Genomic DNA, 14832 nt, shown 5'->3' on the forward strand with positions numbered 1-14832 from the left:
TCCCCCCCGACAGGGATTCTAGCCTTGTTCATCTACCTCCCCCCCCCCCCCCCCGACAGGGATTCTAGCCTCGTTCATCTCCCCCCCCCCCCCCCGACAGGGATTCTAGCCTCGTTCATCTCCCCCCCCCCCGACAGGGATTCTAGCCTCGTTCATCTCCCCCCCCCCCCCCCGACAGGGATTCTAGCCTCGTTCATCTCCCCCCCCCCCCCCCCGACAGGGATTCTAGCCTTGTTCATCTACCCCCCCCCGACAGGGATTCTAGCCTTGTTCATCTACCTCCCCCCCGACAGGGATTCTAGCCTTGTTCATCTACCTCCCCCCCCCCCCCCGACAGGGATTCTAGCCTTGTTCATCTACCTCCCCCCCCCCCCCGACAGGGATTCTAGCCTCGTTCATCTACCTCCCCCCCCCCCCCCCGACAGGGATTCTAGCCTCGTTCATCTCCCCCCCCCCCCCCGACAGGGATTCTAGCCTCGTTCATCTACCTCCCCCCCCCCCCCCCCCGACAGGGATTCTAGCCTCGTTCATCTCCCCCCCCCCCCCGACAGGGATTCTAGCCTCGTTCATCTCCCCCCCCCCCCCCCGACAGGGATTCTAGCCTCGTTCATCTCCCCCCCCCCCCCCGACAGGGATTCTAGCCTCGTTCATCTCCCCCCCCCCCCCGACAGGGATTCTAGCCTCGTTCATCTCCCCCCCCCCCCCCGACAGGGATTCTAGCCTCGTTCATCTCCCCCCCCCCCGACAGGGATTCTAGCCTCGTTCATCTCCCCCCCCCCCCCCCGACAGGGATTCTAGCCTCGTTCATCTCCCCCCCCCGACAGGGATTCTAGCCTCGTTCATCTCCCCCCCCCCCCCCCCCCCCCGACAGGGATTCTAGCCTCGTTCATCTCCCCCCCCGACAGGGATTCTAGCCTCGTTCATCTCCCCCCCCCCCCCCCCGACAGGGATTCTAGCCTCGTTCATCTCCCTCCCCCCCCCCCCCCGACAGGGATTCTAGCCTCGTTCATCTCCCCCCCCCCCCCCGACAGGGATTCTAGCCTCGTTCATCTCCCCCCCCCCCCCCCGACAGGGATTCTAGCCTCGTTTATCTCCCCCCGACAGGGATTCTAGCCTCGTTTATCTCCCCCCCCCCCGACAGGGATTCTAGCCTCGTTTATCTCCCCCCCCCCCCCCGACAGGGATTCTAGCCTCGTTTATCTCCCCCCCGACAGGGATTCTAGCCTCGTTTATCTCCCCCCCCCGACAGGGATTCTAGCCTCGTTTATCTTCCCCCCCCCCCCCGACAGGGATTCTAGCCTCGTTTATCTCCCCCCCGACAGGGATTCTAGCCTCGTTTATCTCCCCCCCCGACAGGGATTCTAGCCTCGTTTATCTCCCCCCCCCCCCCCGACAGGGATTCTAGCCTCGTTTATCTCCCCCCCCCGACAGGGATTCTAGCCTCGTTTATCTCCCCCCCCCGACAGGGATTCTAGCCTCGTTTATCTCCCCCCCCCGACAGGGATTCTAGCCTCGTTTATCTCCCCCCCCCCCCCAACAGGGATTCTAGCCTCGTTCATCTCCCCCCCCCCCCCCCCCAACAGGGATTCTAGTATTTCCTACAGTCATAAGCTTCATCTATTGCCCATAATACCGTATTTTGCCGATTCACTCTAACCCGTATAAAATAAATAACACTCGACCTGGAGTGTAAATATCCTAACATTCGATTCCCCCCCCCCCCCCAAAAAAAAAATAAAAAATAAAGTACAGTGTCACAGGACAAATAGCTCTGCCAAATTTACATAAATACACATAAGTATTTGCAGAAAAAACATTTTCATTAGTTAGCAAAGCTCACACACTGTAGAAAAACAGATTCTGACAAAAACAAGAACCATATACTTTGCAGACAGCTATCACTGGGTCAAGTGCTGGGCTGTCCATGAATGCAAGTGTTGACTAACATTGGAGTAAAGTGTTCCAGAGCCATTGAGGAACTACAAGTCCCAGCATGCCTTGCTGAAGAATCCTCAGCCTTTAAGACAAATACCGCAAACTACATGAGCTGCTTAAGCAACACACTAATGGTTTCATACCCTTATCACTGGGAAACACCCTGCAGACACATTCTGCTTATGACACGTTAACCCCTGACTGCCTGGTGATACTGACAAGATGCTACTGGTAGACTTGTGGCCAATGGAGGAAGAGAAGTCTCATAACAAGAGGCTCTGCGGTTTCAGTTTTATGTAAAAAATAAATAAAAAAAATCATGCGCTGACGCGCCCTCCTCCCAAGGCTCGCCATGACTGCATACATAAGCCGATGAATAAAGGGGGAGAAACCCGATAACAAGTTTCTTCAAGTTGGACAAAAACTTGGCAGACGGGTGACAAGGGAAAAAAAAAAAAAAAAAATGGTAAACAATATAAAAAAGTAATATAATGATATAAAAATTATAATAAAAATAAAATTATATTAATATTTTAGGATATTACTATACAGTAATAATATATATATATATATATATATATATATATATATATATATATATATTTTTTTTTTTTATAAAAAAAATATAAAAAGTAATAATAATACATAAAATATTAATATTTTAAGATATTATAATAAAAATATATCAATATTTTTTTTTTTTAATATATTTTATAATAATAATATTTTTAATATTTTATTATAATATTTTTATATTACTTTTTACATTTTTGTTGTTATTAATATATATTTTTTTTATCTCTATTAGTAACAACTAAATACTTTTTTTTTGTGCCTTTAAAGAGAACCTGTGCTTCATCTTTACATGGTGAAGTAACGGGTTTATTTAAAGCTGAACTCCAGGTCATGAGATCATTCACGTTTAATATATTCCTCAATAGCCGCAAAAGACATCAAATTCTTGAGCGCCAAACCCAGAGGGTTACCCTTTAAATACAGTTGTGACATCATCGCTGTGCTGTAGGTAGCTTGAGCAGAGAGCAGAGCTGTGGAAGGGGCCCAGCAGGCTCCACCCACTACAAAGCTGCCTGCAGGAAACTAAAGAAGGGGGCGGAGACAAGACCAGTCACTCTGCCCAAGGAGAGAGAGCAGCACTGGTCTTTATTACAGGAAGCTGCACTGGACAGTGAGTGAATGGGAAGCAATTTGTGCTGAGCGGATTCCTTGTTCATTCACAAACCGAAGCATAGTAAACAGTTTCCTATGCTTCAGTTATGATTGAACACGATGAGCGAGTTCATTTAGAAAAGGAAGGGGCCGGTAAATTACATATTGATTAGCCGCTTCCCCCGCTCTCCATCCTTTAACATCCCCTGCAGCATCCAGGGGGAGAGAAAAAGAGAGAAAAGGAGAGCACAACACGAGGGGAAGAGGGGTAGTAGGGATAATCAGCACCACACAGTGATTAGGGTGTGCCGAGGCACACCTATGCCTGTACTGCATGGGTTAGATGGGTATTGGATAACATTGGAGAGCGCCAATAGGATAAGTATGTGTGCTCATTTCACCCCCCTGTAACCAGCATTTAAACCATGTGGGAACCCCACTACATGGGCACGTTTATAAGCGAGTTAGACTTTAATCCCCTTGACTACACTTTCATTTTTAGTCTGCATTCTACTTCCCAAAGTCCATCGTCTGTATAAATTGCCTGCGAAGCTTCCTGACCAGTGGATCCAGGCTTTGCCCAGCCAGCCAACCATAGGTGTGCCTGAGCACACCCCTAATCACAACGTTAGAGCATGTTTAGATCCCGGATTCTTTCTTTTTTCTAATTATATATATATATTTTTTTTTTTTACTAAATATAAAAAAAAAAAAAATATAAAAAAAAATAATAATAATGCCACTGTCCACTGCCCTACTGACACCATATTAGGGCTTTGGGGTGCACATCCTAATGCAATAGGATGCGCATGCCTATGAGGTCAACTGACATCTTTATAGGGTTGCAGGCGGTCTTTAGGACGGGAAGGGAGAGCTTTGGGAGCTCACAGAGATAATAAAAACAGGCAGAAAAACACATTTTAGAAAATATAGGTCACGAGGCCTTTAAAAAGAATGTTACCCCAACATTTCATATTCCTGATATGTGACTGCTGTACCCGTATGAAAAAGTATCTCATTCTCATTGTGTGAAATCCCTGGTGTTCCTGCCAGTAACTCCACTTTCCTAATATAAACTGACCATACTAGGCATGAGAGCACAGCATAGTCCGTTCTCTAGCTATGCTGGGCACTCAGCCTGCTCTCCTCCAATAATCAGGATTCTGCACACACACACACACACACCTCCTGCACAGCTTATCACTGGGAAGCTTAGTATGCTGCCGTTTCCCCTCCCTCACCTCTGTGCTTCTAAGTGGTACTTTTGTACTTAGTTCTTACCAGGCAACATTCTGTATGCCAATAGTGTTACCACTAGTGATGGCCGAACGGTTCGCCCGGCGGTCGTTTCGCGGCGAATTTCCGACTTTCGCCGTCCGCGGGTTCGAACGCCTTTTTCCGTCGTTCGCCCCGGCGGACTTACGTGTTTAATGTATACAAGAACTTTAACCTTTCGTGACACGTTTATCATGTGTTACAGGACAACCAATTGAGACATGACAGCTCATGGACACTTGGACATTCCCCCTAACCTATAAATACACCCGATCCGGTGGCCATTTTACATTCTTTCTTCTGTCACTGTAGGGAAAGGATCCTGTGTGGAGTAGGGACAGAGAAAACGCTAGCTATTTGGTACACAAAAGTTCTTTTCAGGACTGGTATAGGTGTTAGGTCAGCAGCCTGAGTTTCTTTTGTCAGTTTAGATAAAGGGACAGAGCGCTGTATGCTGCTATTTTAGGGACAGCTCAGCCAGATTAGTCTTTCTTCATCATCATCATCATCATCATCATTAGCTGTTACTATCAGGTCCACAAAAGAGCTGTTCCAGCTAATCGTTCCAGCCTACTCTTTTTTGCCAATTTGTATAGGGACAGGCAGGAAGCAGTGTGTCAGGCAGTGAGGATAATTTTAAAGACTTGCTGTTACTATTAGTTCCACAAAGGTTCTTTTCAGGACTGGTATCAGTGGTACGGTAATAGGCTTGTACACGTATAATATTCTTTCTTCCAAATATAGAAAGAATATTATACTTGACTGCTGCCCTTCTGCTGCAGTCTGCTAATCATTCACAACTCACTTGTTCCACAAAAGTTCTTATAAGGACTGGTAACTTGGTCTGTCTAGGGTGCTACGGTACATAGGCTTGGGTGCGGTACAGTCTGCTGTTCTGTAAGGACCGCTATCGGTCCACAATAGATAGGGTTGCCGTGCACTACTGCTGACCGCTGCCCTATACTGCAGCAGTCCTTCAGCGGTATAGGGACTGACGCACAGTCTGCTAAACACTAATACACAACCTGCTTGGTCCACAAAAGTTCTTATAAGGACTGGTAACTTGGTATAGGGTGCTACGGTACATAGGCCTGAGTGCGTTACAGTCTGCTGTTCTGTAAGGACCGCTATCGGTCCACAATACATAGGGTTGACGTGCACTACTGCTGACCGCTGCCCTATACTGCAGCAGTCCTTCAGCGGTATAGGGACTGACGCACAGTCTGCTAAACACTAACACACAACCTGCTTGGTCCACAAAAGTTCTTATAAGGACTGGTAACTTGGTATAGGGTGCTACGGTACATAGGCCTGAGTGCAGTACAGTCTGCTGTTCTGTAAGGACTGCTATCGGTCCACAATACATAGGGTTGCCGTGCACTACTGCTGACCGCTGCCCTATACTGCAGCAGTCCTTCAGCGGTATAGGGACTGACGCACAGTCTGCTAAACACTAATACACAACCTGCTTGGTCCACAAAAGTTCTTATAAGGACTGGTAACTTGGTATAGGGTGCTACGGTACATAGGCCTGAGTGCGTTACAGTCTGCTGTTCTGTAAGGACCGCTATCGGTCCACAATACATAGGGTTGCCGTGCACTACTGCTGACCGCTGCCCTATACTGCAGCAGTCCTTCAGCGGTATAGGGACTGACGCACAGTCTGCTAAACACTAATACACAACCTGCTTGGTCCACAAAAGTTCTTATAAGGACTGGTAACTTGGTATAGGGTGCTACGGTACATAGGCCTGAGTGCGTTACAGTCTGCTGTTCTGTAAGGACCGCTATCGGTCCACAATACATAGGGTTGACGTGCACTACTGCTGACCGCTGCCCTATACTGCAGCAGTCCTTCAGCGGTATAGGGACTGACGCACAGTCTGCTAAACACTAACACACAACCTGCTTGGTCCACAAAAGTTCTTATAAGGACTGGTAACTTGGTATAGGGTGCTACGGTACATAGGCCTGAGTGCAGTACAGTCTGCTGTTCTGTAAGGACTGCTATCGGTCCACAATACATAGGGTTGCCGTGCACTACTGCTGACCGCTGCCCTATACTGCAGCAGTCCTTCAGCGGTATAGGGACTGACGCACAGTCTGCTAAACACTAATACACAACCTGCTTGGTCCACAAAAGTTCTTATAAGGACTGGTAACTTGGTATAGGGTGCTACGGTACATAGGCCTGAGTGCGTTACAGTCTGCTGTTCTGTAAGGACCGCTATCGGTCCACAATACATAGGGTTGCCGTGCACTACTGCTGACCGCTGCCCTATACTGCAGCAGTCCTTCATTGGTATAGGGACTGACGTACAGTCTGCTAATCACTAACACACAACCTGCTTGGTCCACAAAAGTTCTTATAAGGACTGGTAACTTGGTATAGGGTGCTACGGTACATAGGCCTGAGTGCGTTACAGTCTGCTGTTCTGTAAGGACCGCTATCGGTCCACAATACATAGGGTTGCCGTGCACTACTGCTGACCGCTGCCCTATACTGCAGCAGTCCTTCATTGGTATAGGGACTGACGTACAGTCTGCTAATCACTAACACACAACCTGCTTGGTCCACAAAAGTTTTTATAAGGACTGGTAACTTGGTATAGGGTGCTACGGTACATAGGCCTGAGTGCAGTACAGTCTGCTGTTCTGTAAGGACCGCTATCGGTCCACAATACATAGGGTTGACGTGCACTACTGCTGACCGCTGCCCTATACTGCAGCAGTCCTTCATTGGTATAGGGACTGACGTACAGTCTGCTAATCACTAACACACAACCTGCTTGGTCCACAAAAGTTTTTATAAGGACTGGTAACTTGGTATAGGGTGCTACGGTACATAGGCCTGAGTGCAGTACAGTCTGCTGTTCTGTAAGGACCGCTATCGGTCCACAATACATAGGGTTGACGTGCACTACTGCTGACCGCTGCCCTATACTGCAGCAGTCCTTCATTGGTATAGGGACTGACGTACAGTCTGCTAATCACTAACACACAACCTGCTTGGTCCACAAAAGTTCTTATAAGGACTGGTAACTTGGTATAGGGTGCTACGGTACATAGGCCTGAGTGCGTTACAGTCTGCTGTTCTGTAAGGACCGCTATCGGTCCACAATACATAGGGTTGCCGTGCACTACTGCTGACCGCTGCCCTATACTGCAGCAGTCCTTCATTGGTATAGGGACTGACGTACAGTCTGCTAATCACTAACACACAACCTGCTTGGTCCACAAAAGTTTTTATAAGGACTGGTAACTTGGTATAGGGTGCTACGGTACATAGGCCTGAGTGCAGTACAGTCTGCTGTTCTGTAAGGACCGCTATCGGTCCACAATACATAGGGTTGACGTGCACTACTGCTGACCGCTGCCCTATACTGCAGCAGTCCTTCATTGGTATAGGGACTGACGTACAGTCTGCTAATCACTAACACACAACCTGCTTGGTCCACAAAAGTTTTTATAAGGACTGGTAACTTGGTATAGGGTGCTACGGTACATAGGCCTGAGTGCAGTACAGTCTGCTGTTCTGTAAGGACCGCTATCGGTCCACAATACATAGGGTTGACGTGCACTACTGCTGACCGCTGCCCTATACTGCAGCAGTCCTTCATTGGTATAGGGACTGACGTACAGTCTGCTAATCACTAACACACAACCTGCTTGGTCCACAAAAGTTCTTATAAGGACTGGTAACTTGGTATAGGGTGCTACGGTACATAGGCCTGAGTGCAGTACAGTCTGCTGTTCTGTAAGGACCGCTATCGGTCCACAATACATAGGGTTGACGTGCACTACTGCTGACCGCTGCCCTATACTGCAGCAGTCCTTCAGCGGTATAGGGACTAAGAGTTTTGTCACAGGGTGATTTAAAAAATGACAGGCAGAGGAAGAGGCAGGCCCTTCCGCAGGGGTGGTAGGGGTAGGGCAGGAGCAACAGCCTTGAGCCAAAGTGGGAAGTTGCAGAAGGTGCGTTCAATTACTTTAAAGGACGCACCAGACTTGGTTGAGTGGCTCACTCAGCCTTATTCTTCTGCACCCTCCTCATCCTCTCGATCTGCACCCTCTTCTTCACTCTCTGCTATGTGCACCCCCAAAGACACTACCACCAACAACACCACCACCACCACATACCTTCCGCTTGAGTGCAAATGGGGGCCTTCATGCTCCAGTGTTTTAATAGGGACCCCCGTATAAAAAGCATGAGGGTCAAGGACCAGTACTGGGTGGCAACGTACTTAGATCCCCGGTACAAACACAAAATGGCGGAAATGTTACCGCCGTCGCAGAGGGCTGTCAGAATGCAGCACTTCCAGGCCTTGCTTCGAGAAATGCTGCATTCTGCTTTTGCGTGCGCTGGCAGAGGAGCAATTCCCACTCCCAGAGAAGGATTTGCGGGTACCAATCCAACAGCGCCTGCAAGAAGAGGCCGGTTTGAAGATGTGTTGGTGACTTCGGATATGAGGTCATTCTTTCAGCCGACCCATCGACAGGTGTCATCCGGATCCAGCATCAGGGAACGCCTAGACCGTCAGGTGTCCGACTACATTGGGTTAACGGCCGATGTGGACGCTCTGAGGAGTGATGAACCCCTAGACTACTGGGTGGGCAGGCTTGACCTCTGGCCAGAGCTTGCCCAATTTGCAATCGAACTGTTGGCTTGCCCCTCATCCAGTGTCCTGTCCGAAAGGACGTTCAGCGCAGCAGGGGGGATTGTGACCGATAAGCGTACTCGCCTAGCTCACGACAGTGTTAACTACCTCACATTTCTAAAAATGAATGAGGCATGGATCTCGGAGGAATTCAACACATGTGATCAGTAGACCATGTATATGTCTATAAACAATTTTTGGAATCAAGCACACAGACCTTCTTAATTCATTTGGCTCACTTCCCTGACCCAAAAAAGCACACCGTACTATATGCCCCTACCCTCCTCTTTGAAGAGGTTGAGCGGTGTCATATTTCTACTGGGGCTGCTTATTATGAGGGGTTCCCACCATCCCTGTGCTGTGCTGACTTCCTCCTGGGTGTTCTTATTATGAGGGGCTCCCACCATCCCTGTGCTGTGCTGACTTCCTCCTGGGGGTTCTTATTATGAGGGGCTCCCACCATCCCTGTGCTGTGCTGACTTCCTCCTGGGGGTTCTTATTATGAGGGGATCACACCATCCCTGTGCTGTGCTGACTTCCTCCTGGGGCTGCTTACGGTGCTGCTGTCAGCGCTGTATGTCACGGAGCTGCTGTCAGCGCTGTATGTCACGGAGCTGCTGTCAGCGCTGTATGTCACGGAGCTGCTGTCAGCGCTGTATGTCACGGAGCTGCTGTCAGCGCTGTATGTCACGGAGCTGCTGTCAGCGCTGTATGTCACGGAGCTGCTGTCAGCGCTGTATGTCACGGAGCTGCTGTCAGCGCTGTATGTCACGGAGCTGCTGTCAGCGCTGTATGTCACGGAGCTGCTGTCAGCGCTGTATGTCACGGAGCTGCTGTCAGCGCTGTATGTCACGGAGCTGCTGTCAGCGCTGTATGTCACGGAGCTGCTGTCAGCGCTGTATGTCACGGAGCTGCTGTCAGCGCTGTATGTCACGGTGCTGCTGTCAGCGCTGTATGTCACGGAGCTGCTGTCAGCGCTGTATGTCACGGAGCTGCTGTCAGTGCTGTATGTCACGGAGCTGCTGTCAGCGCTGTATGTCACGGTGCTGCTGTCAGCGCTGTATGTCACGGAGCTGCTGTCAGCGCTGTATGTCACGGTGCTGCTGTCAGCGCTGTATGTCACGGAGCTGCTGTCAGCGCTGTATGTCACGGAGCTGCTGTCAGTGCTGTATGTCACGGAGCTGCTGTCAGCGCTGTATGTCACGGAGCTGCTGTCAGCGCTGTATGTCACGGAGCTGCTGTCAGCGCTGTATGTCACGGTGCTGCTGTCAGCGCTGTATGTCACGGAGCTGCTGTCAGCGCTGTATGTCACGGAGCTGCTGTCAGCGCTGTATGTCACGGAGCTGCTGTCAGCGCTGTATGTCACGGAGCTGCTGTCAGCGCTGTATGTCACGGAGCTGCTGTCAGCGCTGTATGTCACGGTGCTGATGTCAGTGCTCTGTATTACGGTGCTGCTGTCAGTGCTCTGTATCTCCTGCACCCTCTTGTTTGCCTACCCTGGTCCCTGACCTTCCCTCTCCTCCATTGCCTTCATTAGCTCCATAGTCCTGAATTGTCAGAACAATTTCCCAAATAAAAAAAAAATGCTTGTAGTTATCGATCCCAAATTCACCTCATACATGTATTATGCTATTGTCCAGGTGGTGGGACTGCGTGCTACCCCCTAATAATTACCCCGTGGCCGCAAATTCGACCTAAAGGTTTGCGAAATTCGCCTCCCATTGAAGTCAATGGAGCCCGCGGCGAACGGTCGTTTTCGCGAACGTTTGTGCCCGTTCGCGTTTCGCGTTCGCGAAACGTCCCGTCGGAAGTTCGTCCATCACTAGTTACCACCATTGTTGATTCAACCTAATGCTTGCTTTATCAACGACTCATTGACAATATACTTAGTCACTTAACTGACTTGACTAATACCCGTTTCTTTGTGGCGTTGATTGGCAACTACTAATTTCAATGAGTTTCTGTGTCCATGTGCTACACTCTACCCAGCGTGTCAGAGGCTCTTCAGGAGGTTGAAGCAGAGAACAAATGTACCCATTCTATAGCGGCTCCTATGGCATTAGATCTACATCAGCATTTGGTAGAGGATACAGAGGTAACCCACCTGATGCCTTCCAATATCATCCCAGATCTGCCCCCCTGCTGTGCCCTCTATGGGGAGGCTTCCACCATCCCTGCTGTATTTTATACTATAGATCAGGGGTCTCTAAACAAAGGGCCAGTTTAATGTACTTTTGACTTGGCGCGGGGGGGGGGGGGGGGGGGGGCTGGACTAGGGCCAGTGGGAGTAAACAATGCCCTAGCTTTGGTGCCAGAGGGAGGGATATTGTCCCATTGTTGGGGTCAATGGAAGGAACTTTACCCCATCATTGGTGGCAGCATGAGGAATGGTGGCCATTCGGTTGGTGGCAGCGCAAGCAGATCTGCCCATTCGGTTGGTGGCAGCGCAAGCACATCTGCCCATTCGGTTGGTGGCAGCGCAAGCAGATCTGCCCATTCGGTTGGTGGCAGCGCAAGCAGATCTGCCCATTCGGTTGGTGGCAGTGGGAGGAATAATGCCCCAAGGGCCAGATAAAGGCAAGTCAAGGTCCGCATCTGACCCTCGTGTCGCAGTTTGGAGACTGCTGGCATAGAGAATGGAATAGGAGGAGCTGGGACACAAAGCTGGCCAGGAATACCACCCCCCCACCCAAAAAAAACAACACCTCTCACTATTGGAGCATACAAGACATAAAAGAGGCGGACTCAGACCACCAAGCGCCACAAAGGACCACTTTCCAATGAACCAATTGTTCACCTCCCACCCCAAAACTTGACCCCTGACCCTACACTAGTAGATCTTTGAATGAACATTCATGCAAAAATGTTCAGTACATTCGATAGCTTGGCGAACGTTGTTCAAGAATACATCAATTTATTTTGCTTTGAACATTCAAATTTTGGAACAAAAAATAAATAAATAAACTTTCCTGAATGAAAACCACATTCAAAAAAAATCAGCTAAACAAAAAAAAAAAAATATTCAATACGGCTCCAATGCATTGGGGTCATATACAAACGTTGACCCAACGAACAATGAAAAACAGAATTGAGCGAACGTTCTTAAGTCTATTAGGTGTCACATATAGAGAAATGGGAGAACAAAGCGTAGTTGGGGGGGAACGGGACACAAAGCCTAGTTGAGGGGGGGGGGAACACAAAGCCTAGTTGGGGGGGGGGGGACACAAAGCCTAGTTGGGGGGGGGGGGGACACAAAGCCTAGTTGGGGGGGGGGGGACACAAAGCCTAGTTGGGGGGGGGACACAAAGCCTAGTTGGGGGGGGGGGGGACACAAAGCCTAGTTGGGGGGGGGGACACAAAGCCTAGTTGGGGGGGGGGGACACAAAGCCTAGTTGGGGGGGGGGGGGACACAAAGCCTAGTTGGGGGGGGGGGACACAAAGCCTAGTTGGGGGGGGGGGACACAAAGCCTAGTTGGGGGGGGGGGACACAAAGCCTAGTTGGGGGGGGGGGACACAAAGCCTAGTTGGGGGGGGGGGACACAAAGCCTAGTTGGGGGGGGGGACACAAAGCCTAGTTGGGGGGGGACACAAAGCCTAGTTGGGGGGGGGGGGGACACAAAGCCTAGTTGGGGGGGGGGACACAAAGCCTAGTTGGGGGGGGGGGGACACAAAGCCTAGTTGGGGGGGGGACACAAAGCCTAGTTGGGGGGGGGACACAAAGCCTAGTTGGGGGGGGGACACAAAGCCTAGTTGGGGGGGGGACACAAAGCCTAGTTGGGGGGGGGGGGACACAAAGCCTAGTTGGGGGGGGGGGACACAAAGCCTAGTTGGGGGGGGGGGGACACAAAGCCTAGTTGGGGGGGGGGGACACAAAGCCTAGTTGGGGGGGGGGGGGGACACAAAGCCTAGTTGGGGGGGGGGGACACAAAGCCTAGTGGAGGGGGGGGACACAAAGCCTAGTTGGGGGGGGGGGGGACACAAAGCCTAGTTGGGGGGGGGACACAAAGCCTAGTTGGGGGGGGGGACACAAAGCCTAGTTGGGGGGGGGACACAAAGCGTAGTTGGGGGGGACACAAAGCGTAGTTGGGGGGGACACAAAGCGTAGTTGGGGGGGACACAAAGCGTAGTTGGGGGGGGACACAATGCGTAGTTGGGGGGGACACAATGCGTAGTTGGGGGGGACACAAAGCGTAGTTGGGGGGGACACAAAGCGTAGTTGGGGGGGACACAAAGCACAGCTGGGGACACCCAGCAATCTGAGGAATCGCACTCTCCGGCCAGCTGCTGCTTGTTCACTAACATAAAACATGTGTGCTAAAGAGAGTCCAGCAGATCCCCCCAGAGGGATGATTGTATTACCGCAGCCCTGAGCCCAGCCTGCCCCACACTGCAGAGCTCTATGGGGGGGGATGGGAGGTGGGGGGCTCATCTCAGGGATACATTACAACTCCTCTGCTGCATGCTGCCGAGAGCTGATTGCAACTAATTCAGCATGCAAGAAAATAATCACTGAGCAAAAGTCAATGCAATCACCCAGCATGGCATGAGCCATGTGCAATGGACACACACAGCTACCCCCTCCCCCTCCCAGATCCATCCAGGTACATTACCTGTCCCAGGGGTGTCAGGAGCCCAGGTGCTGCCTGCACAGATACCAATCACAGCTGCTCCAGCTCCTCTGCTTCTACAACTCTGCTACACAGACACAACCCTCCCCCCCCCACCCCCCCCACCAGGGATGGGGCGGCCAGCAAGGCATCATGGGAGATGTAGTCTCTTTCCTCTCCCTTTCATTGCATTGCCGAATATCTGCTCTTCTAATATTAGTGTTGTTTATAAATAGAACATGAAATGTATACAATGTTGTCATTTATTCAATCCCCTGTTTAATAAACATTGATCACTTGTTACATTGTATTTAAACACTTTCCATCGATGACTTGTTACATTGTATTCAATCGCCTGTTTAATAAACATCGATCACTTGTTACATTGGGGGTTATTTACTAAAGGCAAAGCCACTTTTTACTACAATGTGGAACGTGGAAGTAAAGTCGCTGTAGATCCGAGGGGGACATGCAAGGAAAATTAACCACTTGCTTACTGGGCACTTAAACCCCCCTCCTGCCCAGACCAATTTTCAGCTTTCAGCGCTGATGCACTTTGAATGACAATTGCGCGGGCATACAACACTGTACCCAAATGAAATTTTTATCATTTTTTTCCCCACAAATAGAGCTTTTTTTGGTGGTATTTAATTACAGCTGGGAGTTTTATTTTTTGCTAAACAAACAAAAAAAGATGCAAAAACAAAAAACAAAACAAAAAAAAAACATGTTTAATAGTTTGTTATAAAATTTTGCAAACAGGTCATTTTTCTCCTTCATTGAAGTGCGCTGATGAGGCGGCACTGGTGGGCACTGATAGGCTGCACTGGTGAGCACTGATAGGCATAGTTAAGGCGGCACCAATAGGCACAGATAAGGCAGCACTGATGGGCACAGATAAGGCGGCACTGATGGGCAAAGATGGGCACAGATAAGATGGCATGGATGGGTGGCATGGATGGGTGGCACTGATAGGTACCACTGATAGATGGGACTGATGGGCACTGATAGGTGGCACTGATAAGTGGCTCTGATAGGTGGCACTGCTGGGCACTGATGGGCGGCATTGATGGGCACTGATGGGCACTGGTAGATGACACTGATGGGCACGGATATGTGGCACTAGGGTGCAGCACCGTTGTTGAGGCAGATTGTGGGCACTGATGGGTGGCACTGTGGGCACTGATGGG

General features: G+C 50.1%; 1 protein-coding gene across 1 annotated transcript in view; it reads right to left on the reverse strand.

Moving 5' to 3' along the window:
- The window catches only part of CAPN5 (calpain 5), a 181068-nt gene extending 167318 nt beyond the window's left edge, over positions 1–13750 (reverse strand). The window contains exon 1 of the mRNA XM_077451419.1: positions 13646–13750. The gene's annotated coding sequence lies outside the window, so the exon portion shown is untranslated. The remainder of the gene's footprint in view (positions 1–13645) is intronic.
- Between the last annotated feature and the right edge of the window lie 1082 nt (positions 13751–14832).

This window comes from Lithobates pipiens, unplaced genomic scaffold (assembly GCF_037356315.1).
Source record: "Lithobates pipiens isolate NorthernLeopardFrog02 unplaced genomic scaffold, aLitPip1_a1.2 Scaffold_23, whole genome shotgun sequence".
Classification (NCBI taxonomy): Eukaryota; Metazoa; Chordata; class Amphibia; order Anura; family Ranidae; genus Lithobates; species Lithobates pipiens.